Source organism: Pimephales promelas, chromosome 16 (genome assembly GCF_988280905.1).
Source record: "Pimephales promelas chromosome 16, fPimPro1.hap1.1, whole genome shotgun sequence".
Classification (NCBI taxonomy): Eukaryota; Metazoa; Chordata; class Actinopteri; order Cypriniformes; family Leuciscidae; genus Pimephales; species Pimephales promelas.
In genome coordinates, this window is record NC_142784.1 from 22,469,738 (window position 1) to 22,481,327 (window position 11,590).

Genomic DNA, 11,590 nt, shown 5'->3' on the forward strand with positions numbered 1-11,590 from the left:
GTAGACGAGCCAACAAAAGAACGCAAATCAAGATCAGAAGAACATGGGTTAAACAGCTTCATTCAAGCCATCTAACCGCTGTCACACGTTTCATTCTCTCACTTAGTTTTATTTTATTTTTCGTTGAGAGTCTTGGTTCTAAATTAAGATTTGCCGAAAAGTATCGGTCCATGATTCGACTGCAAAGCCCGCTTCCAGCTTCAAAGACTTTCCATCCACCAGCACACCACGTGATTGGCCGCGATCAAGAGACGAGGAGACCGCCAGCCAATCATTGAACCCGGGAAACCCACTTTTCGCCGACAAAAGAAATTCCTAAAGGAATGCAAAGACAAGCAAGTAACCTCCAAACTCTTAGCTGAACTGTTGCTTTGATATAATATTTAATAACCCCACCTAAGAAATTACAGAAGGGTTAAATTAATGATTGATGGTTCGTTCAGGTCATGTCTTATAAGTGTATATAGAAATTTGGGATTTCATCATCTCACTCTTAAAACTATTTTTTTTCCTCACTCTCTTTCTTTCTGCAACTCGTATGAATGTGTGTGTGTGTGACAGATACAGTATTAGTTTTATGTGTTAGAATAATCAAAGTATTGTTTGTATTTTAAAGAAAAGTGTTCTTGTGTTATGTACTTACGGATTTGATGTCTTAAACTGCGGATCCAAGTTACCTTGCTAATAAATAGTTTTTTCACTAATTTGAATATTTATATTCGGGGTAGAGCTGATAGTTACGGCCCATTCAAATGAACGCTGGACAAGTCATTTGCTTGGCCGTAATAAGTGATTCTAATTCTCTATAAATTAATTAATAATTCTCTTTGAGCAAAATTGACCTAACCCTTACATTTTGTCTTTCTGAACCAGTGCATGATAATGCTGTATGGTATTGAAGCGTTCATTGAAGCACATTGCATAGCAATGCCCTGTTCGCTTTGACATGCTCATGACGTTTAATCTTTGAAGGTGCATCAAATTTTGGCTTGCACTTCTGTAACCGATGTTGAATGTCTTTTCTCATCAGCCGGATCTGGGCCGTATCCAGATCAGATGGTGGACCTGCACCTAGACACGTCTACAACGCATCCTTGAAGTGTCAGCAGAGATTGTGTCAACTAGACTCTCCCCTGTGAAGGCCTCATCGACTCAACAATCCCGTCTCCATACCGGCGTGACTTCGATCTTCAGCCAGATGGAACTGGATAATATTCTGAATCTTCCAATCCAATCTGACTTCTGACCAATAATTCTGCCTGAATCATAATCATACACTGTTCATTCATTGGCCAGAGGAGAACTGGCCCCCAACTGAGCCTGGTTTCTTGCAAGGGTTTTTCTCTATTCTGTCACCCGATGGAGTTTTCGTTCCTTGCCACTGTCACCTTTTTCCACCTTTGTCGCATTTGGCTTGCTTAGTTGGGAACATTTAATTTAATATTCAACAATATTTTTGATCTGCCTGCATTGACTTGCATTATTTTCCTGTTAACTCTGAAAAAAACTGTTTTAAAACAATCTGTATTGTAAAAAACGCTATATTAATAAAGGTGACTTGACTTTTCCCTTGTATCGTGTCAGTCACAGTCCCAAAGCGGTTAAACTCCCTCTGGATCCGCCTGCTACAGTAGCCACGCCCCAATTTTTCACTATACACTTCTTTCCTGAGCAAACAGTGAGTGCCAGCAAGATGTGTTATAACTTCCATTTGGATGCTGTCCTGTTTCAGTCTCCATAAGAAACCATTGTTAAAGCGGGATAAAAAGAATGACAGCATTAATTAAACAGAAACTTTTTGAACATTGCTGTTGACTGCCACAACAACAATAAACTGAAGAAATTCCTGGAAAAGTCTGTGTTTATTCAACACCAGTAAATCTGAAAAGAATGTCTATATACGACACCATATGCCTGCATTTTATGCCACAGACTGACATGAGAAAACGAGCATGTAAAATACTCCCCATAAAAGGTAAATGTCCGCTCTTATTATATTGAGGACATTGTAAAAGATAATTCCGCTTTGAGTCAGGCAATGCTTCCACGTTCAGGAAAAAAGTGGATAAACTGAGCTTGAAAGAGACTAATAATGAACGATAAACTAAGTTAAGAGAATGTATTTTAAAGGAGAAATCCGGTCAATTTTAACATTGAGCTCATTTTCTTGTACATTTGGAGTGCTGTCAGTACAGACAAAAACTACAAAAATCAGTGTTGTCTACACAGTGTTATCCTCTTTTTAAAATTCGCACCCTGTTGACTTCAATGGGGCAAGTTCTAAACCTGCTTTTAGCCTCTTAGCATCCTTGATTTGTATTTACGAGTGCACAGCCATGTGAGTGGTGTTATTAAGAGTGGCCACGGTCAATCTGACTGTGGTAGATGTGAAAGATATTAATAAAAAATTATGTTAAAGGGTTAGTTCACCCAAAAATGAAAATTAAGTCATTAATTACTCACCCCCAATGCTGTACCAACCCCGTAAGACCTTCGTTCATCTTCGGAACACAAATGAAGATATTTTTGATTATATTTGAGAGCTGTCTCACTACCACATTGGCTCCTGAGGGACTGGCTCTTGACGGCCCAGAAAGTCAATGAAGAAAATCTTTAAATATCCCATGTGACTACAGTGGCTCAACTATAAATTTATCAAGCGACGACAATACTTTTTGTGCGAAAAAACAAACAAAAATAATGACTTTATTCGACTATTCCGTTTGTTTATTGTTGGCCTGAAACGAGACTTAGATTTCCACGACGCATGCGCGAGAACTGAACTGAAGTAGTTGAAGGAGATCGCAATTCTCGCACATGCGTCGTGGAAATCTAAGGAAGTCTCGTTTCAGGCCAACAAGGAAGAAAAGGAATAGTTGAATAAAGTAGTTATTTTTGTTTGTTTGTTCGCACAAAAAGTATTCTCGACGCTTGATAAACTTATAGTTGAGCCGCTGTAATCACATGGGATATTTAAACATTTTCTTCATTGACTTTCTGGGCCGTCAAGAGGCAGTCCCTTAGGCAGTCTATGTGGTAGTGAGACAGCTCTCAAATTTAATCAAAAATATCTTCATTTGTGTTCTGAAGATGAACGAAGGTCTTACGGGGTTGGTACAGCATTGGGGGTGAGTAATTAATGACTTAATTTTCATTTTTGGGTGAACTAACCCTTTAATTCGCAATCATTGGTGAATATCACATCAAACCTCCGTGTGTTTAACATCTGATTCGGGTGAACTATTCATTTGAGCTGATATTCTCCGAACACCACACAGTGTTGGGTTTCAGATGATATTCACCAATGATCACGTGCGTGAACTCGATATATCTTAAATATGTCAGAGCCATTGTTTTGTCTCTAGATGCACACCAGTAATATTTTTTCTAAGCCACATTTACAAAAGCAACAGTAAGCTGCGGACTAAGTTATTTACGTCAGTGGTAATGGACAATTCCGCTTCCAACCAGTAGGGCGACCGCAGAGGAAAAGTTCCTTGGTGTTGCTTTAATTTATATGATTTTGCTATGGTAAGTTGTGCTGAAAAATGAAAACCACCTATGTGTGTGTCGATAGGTGGCTCTGCAGCTGAGCTCTGGGTTCCATCGAATGAAAACTATTTAAAAGCAAGGCCTATTAATTAATATTTCATCTCCTGCTATAAATCACGAGCAACAACACTTTGCATTTATCTAAATTAAGTCAGAAGTCAAACACACCCACACTAATCTACACTTTGGACAATAATGCATGCAAATTAAATATTAAGGTCAAAGAGAAGCAATTCTGAGCCCTCACACACAGCTGGAAGAAGGGGGTCAAGCTTTATGGGCTCTGGGTGGCTTTAGGGGAGCATCAAAGCAGTCTGGAGGTTTATATTTAGTCGTAACTGTTGAATGGTGAATTTATGGTAGTGTCTGTCAGCTTTATCAGGATGGAAAGTTACTCATCAAATGTGCAAACTAATGTATGCAGCCTGTGACTTATTTAACACAAGTGTGAGATGTGAGTTCTCTCTGCTCAGAAGTAATTGTCTTCGCCTGCTGTTTGCAAGAAGCTAATGGCAAGAAGCAGTCCATATTTCAGGACCTCAGTCACTCACATCACATCAGAGAAAATACGTTCAGACTTGTCTGCTTCAATGACACGACAGTAACTTGGGAACTGTGTTTGTGTGTGTGTAATTTAGTTTTAAAGCTGGGTCACTTGTTTCATGCTACAAAACAATATATCTTCCCTTGAAATAGAATTTGCTGGCATTTCGAGATTGCAGCTAAACAAATGGGAGAGTTCAGGGTTTAAACGAGTTTAATAAGTCTTTTCTACGCCACTGAGCCACCCCAGATAGGATGTGGGCCTCATTTCCTGCCTGCTCATCACCTGTCAATCACCCTGTCATTCAGGGCCAAGGTCTGAACACAGCTTAAACTCCTGTTTGCAAAGGAGATGAGCCAACGCAAAAAGGAATGAGAGACACTTGACTGTAAATATCTAAAATCCCTGATTAAAACAAATATATATATTTATACACATTACAAAAGATGTAATTACTTTATTTAGAGAAGAACTCGAGAGATACAATGGCATGGATAGAGTATCTAGTTTCTTTTCTGTTCAACAAAGCTTGTCTCGACATGCTACAAAAACAAAACCTCAATCATCTTTTTATCATCCGGGCTGAGAAAAGACAATAATGTAGGTTCTACTTCAATCGTAATGAAATCTGTGTTTCTGATCTCACCACAATAATTGAGAACAGGATCTTGAACTGTTAATGCACTGATTTTACCCAATCCCAAAATCGTCAGACGCCTTCATTCACAGAGCAATCAACTCTCATCAAGCCCGACCACCGGATCTTTCTGTCGGAAGTCACTGAGCTATTTAAATTATTTAAAATGTGTGTCTTCAAACTCTTTCAGTTTATTCCATGCAAAAAGCTTCTCGTTCTCTGTTTTTGTAGGACATAGTGTCTATACCACAAACTGAGCCGATTGCAAGCTTGCCCTTGATGAGGTAATTCTTCCCGCACAAGCCATCTGGCAAATCCCACAAAACCAAATACAAACAACAACCTTGTATTTCAAGACCTTGTTTTGTGCATTATAATACACGGTGTGATTCTTTGAATATTTGCTCTTGAAAAAAAAAAGTAAGAAAATGGCCTCTCTCATTGTTTATGAGATACAAGCCTGAGTGCATCTGCATTCTGTAAACTACATTTATTGTCTTGTGGATCCTGAGGCTGATGGAATGACTGATATCCGAAACATATGGAAATAATCAGTCCAGTGGCTATATCTAAATATGTTTACTGGATAACTGAAATGTATAATTTTGTTTTGAGCCTGGATTCAAACTACAAAAAGACTTATAAAGTAAAAATATAAAGAACATTTTTAAATAAAAAGGCACTGTACCTTTATTATTATTATATTTTTTTAAATACAATCTCTTGACATAATTACATCTTAAGAGTGAATGAATCTGCGAAACTCAAATTATACATACTGTTTTTTTTTTTATTAATTACTTTTATTTAGCAGATATGCATTAAATTGATTTAAACTGACAGTAAAAACATTTATAATGTTACCAAAAAAATCTCAATTAAAAAAATATTTTTTTACTTCAGAATCCTGAAACAATTCGACAAAAATATGAAGCAGCCCATCTGTTTTTAACATTTATAATAATAAATGTTTCTTGAGTACCAAATAACCATTAGAGTGATTTCTGAAAGATCATGTGACACTGAAGACTCGAATGGGAATAAATAGCTTTTTAAAATATTAAAGAAGATTTTTTTTTTTATTGTAATACTACTTCAGAATTTGTTTTTATTTTTATCTGTCTATTTTTGATCGAATACATGCAGCCTTAGTGAGCATAAGGAGGCACTTAGCACCATTTTCGAATAAAAACTGGAAACATTTTATGCGTTTTGGCCATTCATTTACACAACAACGACATTTTGGGGGACTGAAAACGAAAACGGGTTTCAAAACTGTTTAGCACATCATAAATGTACCCTACTTTCAAATACTTAAAAAGTTCTTACCACCCCCAAACATTTGAATGGAAGTGTAGTGTACACTATAGGACATAAAAGACAAAATAACATTAACATGGTTAAAGGTTTCAAGGCCTCACTTTATATGTCCTGAGGGCTCAGCTGAACATCTAAACAACCTCAACATCCTTAAGAAGCTTTCTTTGCTCTAGTTCCCGTAGTGCTCTGTCGCAGTGAGTGTCCATGTCAGACTGTGGCTTGACCAGTCACTGTAGCTTAGACAGTCTGTGGAGCCTTGGTTTGTGCAACAAAGAACCCACAGACCCAGCAGGCATTCAGCCCCACTGGGCAGGGATCTATCAAGCAGTCCACCTGCGTGCTTGGTCTCACACATAAATGCAGGGGCAAGCATAAAGCATTTAGCTTGAGGGAAAATGAAACCCTAGCACCATGGTGACATCTGTCCTGAAGAAAAATTGTTGCAAGTGGCATTTCTGTGTTTCTGACCACGTTTTTTTTAAAAAAAGCCCAACAAAACACTGCAAGTAGGAAATTAAATGGAGACCAAAAAAATGAAAAATCACTGAACCTGCAACTTCAGAGCACTAACGCATGTGTTTTGCAGAAGTCCTATATATTAATTTCTAAACTTGCTTCGCCAAGCAGAAACAGACTATCACGCTTCAGAAAATCCCGTTATCTGTCTTAGAACTCAAAAGCCTCACGAAATGATCATTAAGCAGATTTCTTTTTAGAAATTTCAGTGTATGAATATTTGAGAGTAATGAATTCAGGCAAAAATTTTATTTCTCAACCCATCAGACTTGAACTCTCAGAAAACATATTTTGCTTTTCCTCTGAGTCCCTATTTATTCAAGCAATACATCTGTGAGTAGATAGTGACCCTAAGCTCCTTACAGGCATTTGGCACATAAACCTCACATCAAAAGTTAAAGGCCAACGCTCATCAGAGCAGATAGGAGTGCTGCGGGGTGAAGGAACCAGACACATTCTTTCACTGCTCAGCCAATGTTATGGTCATATTCTACTGAAGACAGAGCTTCGGACTGCCCCTGAAAAGTAGCCTCTGGCCCCTGATAGTAGTCTGACTGACCCACTAACCTGCGTTATAAGCTGAAGTAAAATATTAGGACTGCATTATACTGAAGAAAAATGCTAAATGCAATGTGCAATAATTTGTTAAATGCGATATTCAATATGCGACATATTGCCTTAAATGTGTAAAATTATTTTTATTGTATTTAAAGATTTAAAAAATTAAAATTTAATAATCAAATGTATAAATATGAATATACATACACACACACACACAGATTTCTATTAAAGCTACAAAAGTTATTCAGTCAAGAGCAGTGAGTGATTTTGTCTGTTGTTATCATGAAGCCCAAAATATATTTATAATAATTAGATGAAAAATTGGCAATTAAATGAAATTGTAGATGAAGTACTAAAATTGCTAAAAATGAAAAGTGAAGTAAAGAAAATGAAAAATAGATTTGTTTTAAAAAAATGCTAAAAATGACAAAAGCACATGACAAAATTATTTAAAAAAACTAAAATTACAATGAAAACTGAAATTATAAAAATTAAAAGCTAATTTAAATGATTAAAAAAATACTAGAACAGTATATAATAATAATAATAATAATAATAATAGAATAAGACTGGAAGGAAGTCCAGGAGTCTTGCTATCTTTTGATGGTGTAGTTGCAGTAGGTGATTTCACCCCTGAGATGCTTTTAAACGGTGCATGGGGAGACTGTGTAACTGAATAATTGAAGACACTCAGGCATTTCATTTAAGGATTTGTCGGCGCAGTATGTGGGATCATGTTACGTCCACTGCATTCCTCACATAAGTACAGTCAGTATGTGAGTCAACTAGATACATATTTACATGTAAGGCCTCATTTTTTAAAATAAAATAAAAATAAAATAAATGAAATAAAATGGAGAGATAATTTAGATTAGGATTTTTTCATGATTTTACACGTTGCCATTAAATGTGCGGTCAATCAGTGATAGTATACAATGTAATCCCGTTCTCCCTGGAAGAACCCCGACACAACATTTTCTTGCAATGGCACAGCCTTTTTAAATTGCCACCAATGAGGCCACGAAGAGATTAAATTGTTTAATCCAACACAAATTCATACAAAGCACACAGTCAAATGAAGTCATTAGCTCTGCGTTAACAGTGGGGAAGCCAATTACAAACGGCAGCATGAGCTCAGTGAAACATTACCTCTCGTGACTTCGATCTACCACACAAGAACTCCAAATTCAATTCGGTTTATTATCCAAAAAAGACTTGGAAAACCTGAAGCACCCACAGTAATGCAGCCACTCTTAATGCATTATTTATAAGTCTTAAGTTATTCATTAGACAAGACTGGGCACCATCCCATACTGTAGGTGTGGAAGACCATGAATATTAACAAGGTAGACTTGATATTTAAACATGGCGAGGAATAAATCGCTGCAAGTAAATGCCAAGTAAATAGCACAGCACGTTAGTTACAGAGTGCTGCTGCTAGCCCATGCCTGTTATTCTAAAGCATGACCTTTCCATTGCAAGATTGCTACTTTCTCTTGGTTTTTAAAACTCTTTGGGAGTAAAAAGAAATACATTAATAAATAAAATTATGAATAAAAAACGAGCAGACCAAGGCTGAGTTATTTCTCCACAGTCAAACTGTAACAATAGGCTCAGGCAATAGAGCTAGGACCACATGTTACACAAGTCAATGTCCAAAAATAATGGAAAGATGCCCATAAAGATGCCAAAAGCCAGATACCGGAAGAAAAAAAAATCCCATTAATTTTCTCCATAGAGAGATTTAATTTTAACAGCAACATACAAACCTTTAAAGATGCCATATGATGGTCTTTTACAAAGTCTTGATTTTATTTGGGGGGTGGACTAGATAACGTTTTCATGCTTGAATGTAAAAAAAAAAAAAATACTTCATACTTCTTTAGTTCATGACTCTTTAACAAAGTCCTTTTTAAAAGAAAATTTTACCATTTAAAATTTTCCCCATGAGAAAAAATTATTGGGCACAATACTTTATAAAAAGTGGGAAGTCACTGTTACATTATTATTGATCACACATGGATAAAAAATACAGATATGTGCCGAATAACACATCCTATGTAACTATTTCGTTTTGGTAAACAAATAGTTGCCTATCTCTGTGTTGAATTCGATTTCAACTTTCCACTGAGCTAAGAAAATACTGCAATTCCCTGATGAGTCTGCATCGCGAGAAGTGATGTGACAGCACTTTTATCCCACAGGCAGTAAAATCTTTGCAGCATCATTTTCTCCACTCAAATAGTTATTGATGTTGAGACATGGTGATGTTCATGAGATTGTCCTGACACTGCAGTTTAAACAGTTTTGCCAGGCAGTAAACCTTTAAAATGCTTAAGAAGCCTGTCATACATCATGTCACGGGGAAACAATACGTGCCCATGCCACAAAAGGAAATAAACTTTCACTACCTACAGATGGTGATTCTGGGGTCCCAAGAAGGCCTTGGCTCATAAAGAGCACAAGGAACTGTCTTATTTGTCTAGCTGTGTTTTTGCCCAGATGTGGGCCTAGTCAGCAGGCATGGTCACCGATGTAATTATACAGCAGCTTAGCAGCTCAAACAATGAAACAGCCTGTTCACCATTTACAGCCTCCCAACTCCCACTCATAAAATAATATGCCAAAATCAATAAGCTTCCAGATATGTCTCGGAAGGCTGATACATCTCGGCGAGAGTACCATTCTGATGGAGCACAAATCCAGCCTAACAAGCTGGGGGGGAAAGAGAGGGGTTAATTGGCATGTTGGAGCTGTCCTTCAAAAGCTGGAGAGTGAACAGAACCAACTAAAGATGAATGAGACTGAGGGGGTGTCTTGATCATGCCGAGACAGCGTAACAAAACAATAGCTCTCTGTCAGATGCATGTCTTTCTGCCACGAGTTTCCAGTTATGGTCGGCCAAACCTAATTATGTAAGCTAAATAATTATATGTAATATTTGGAAATCAAATCTGATCTGATTATATGCATTTAGTCAAGCATTGTTGTATTGTCGAGGAAAAGCATTTGCCATATCTCCATCAGAACCAGCCATACTGGTTGTTGTTTCTGTAATGCCACAAACAGATTTGTAACTATTGAAATCAAAATATTTTATCTTCAGTAGACCTATTAGCATACTAAACACAAAAGGCACTCTACCAGCATGTCTGTGGGGAAGATCAGACTACATCTGTCCATGACAGGCCTCGGCGGCAGGGGGCAGGACCATCTGACCCTCTCCAGACCTGACCATCCACAGGATCCATCTGCTCAGCCTACAACTGACTCCACAGTACCATGTTACACACATAGGAACCCAGTCACAACCCTGCCAGGCACAGCACTCTCTTTGCCTCGGCCTGTTCTCATATTTATCTGCTCAAGACTCCTAAAACAAACTAAATGCACACTATAACAACAGGAATGACGCATTCACACACTTATCTTACTCACCTCCATGTCACCTGTCTCTTCTGTCCTGTTCCTCATCTCTCTTTCGTTGACCTGGCTTTTTAAAAAAAACATGCATTACACACTCAATATACTGTAGCCTACAGTCAGTTTACCATGTTTCTAAACACGGGTTTGTGGCCAGTTTGTCACTCACAACTCATAACAAATTGCTATTTAAATTTTTTTCTTGGACAAGTAAACCATATACCTATCCTGACTGAAACATGTTAAACCATTGTTAAAAAAGTATACAAAAATTAGCAATTAGCAACTAGCTAATTACTGGTTAAAACGTTAGCTTCTAAAAGTGAACAATATAATTCCCATATACGTCATTTGGGACATATTTGCTTTACACAACAGTTTAATCTATTGTTTTAAACAACAGTTTAAGGTAAAAAGTACATTTGAATAAATAAATATAACGTTAGAGTAACTTACCTTTCAGACAAACATTTTTGTCAACAATCCAAACCCAAACAATAATACAACATATTAAGCTTGAAAATCTGGAACGGGGAGTGGAACGGAGCAACAAAAGATATTCCCCATGTGTTCTGCAATAACTTCACTCCAGGTTTTCCGTTTCACTGTTGAGAAAAGAACACAGAACATTTAGAACACAGAAAATACATCCTAATAACGAATTACAGGAGGTACTACACACATAACTGCGACTCCATAGTTTCGATCATCTAGCTTATGTTATGGTGTCCGGATCATGAACGAATTGTTCTTTTCAACGAATCTGTTGAACCGATTCAAAAACTGTCTGAATAATTCGGATCGAATCAATGCGTGCGCATCTCAAGTCAAGCCAAATTTATTTGAGTGAGCGAATAATAAGAAAATTGTCTTGGAATGAATTTGTCTACTGGAAATATGTTGACGAAATTATTAAGATTATGATACTGCCTTCAACAATCATGCAGAAATAGTTGGTTTAAATAAATAGCATTTTATTAAAACATGCGAAACAATTTCAGCCAAGAAAGCACTTGTTACATTCAATTATGTTTAGG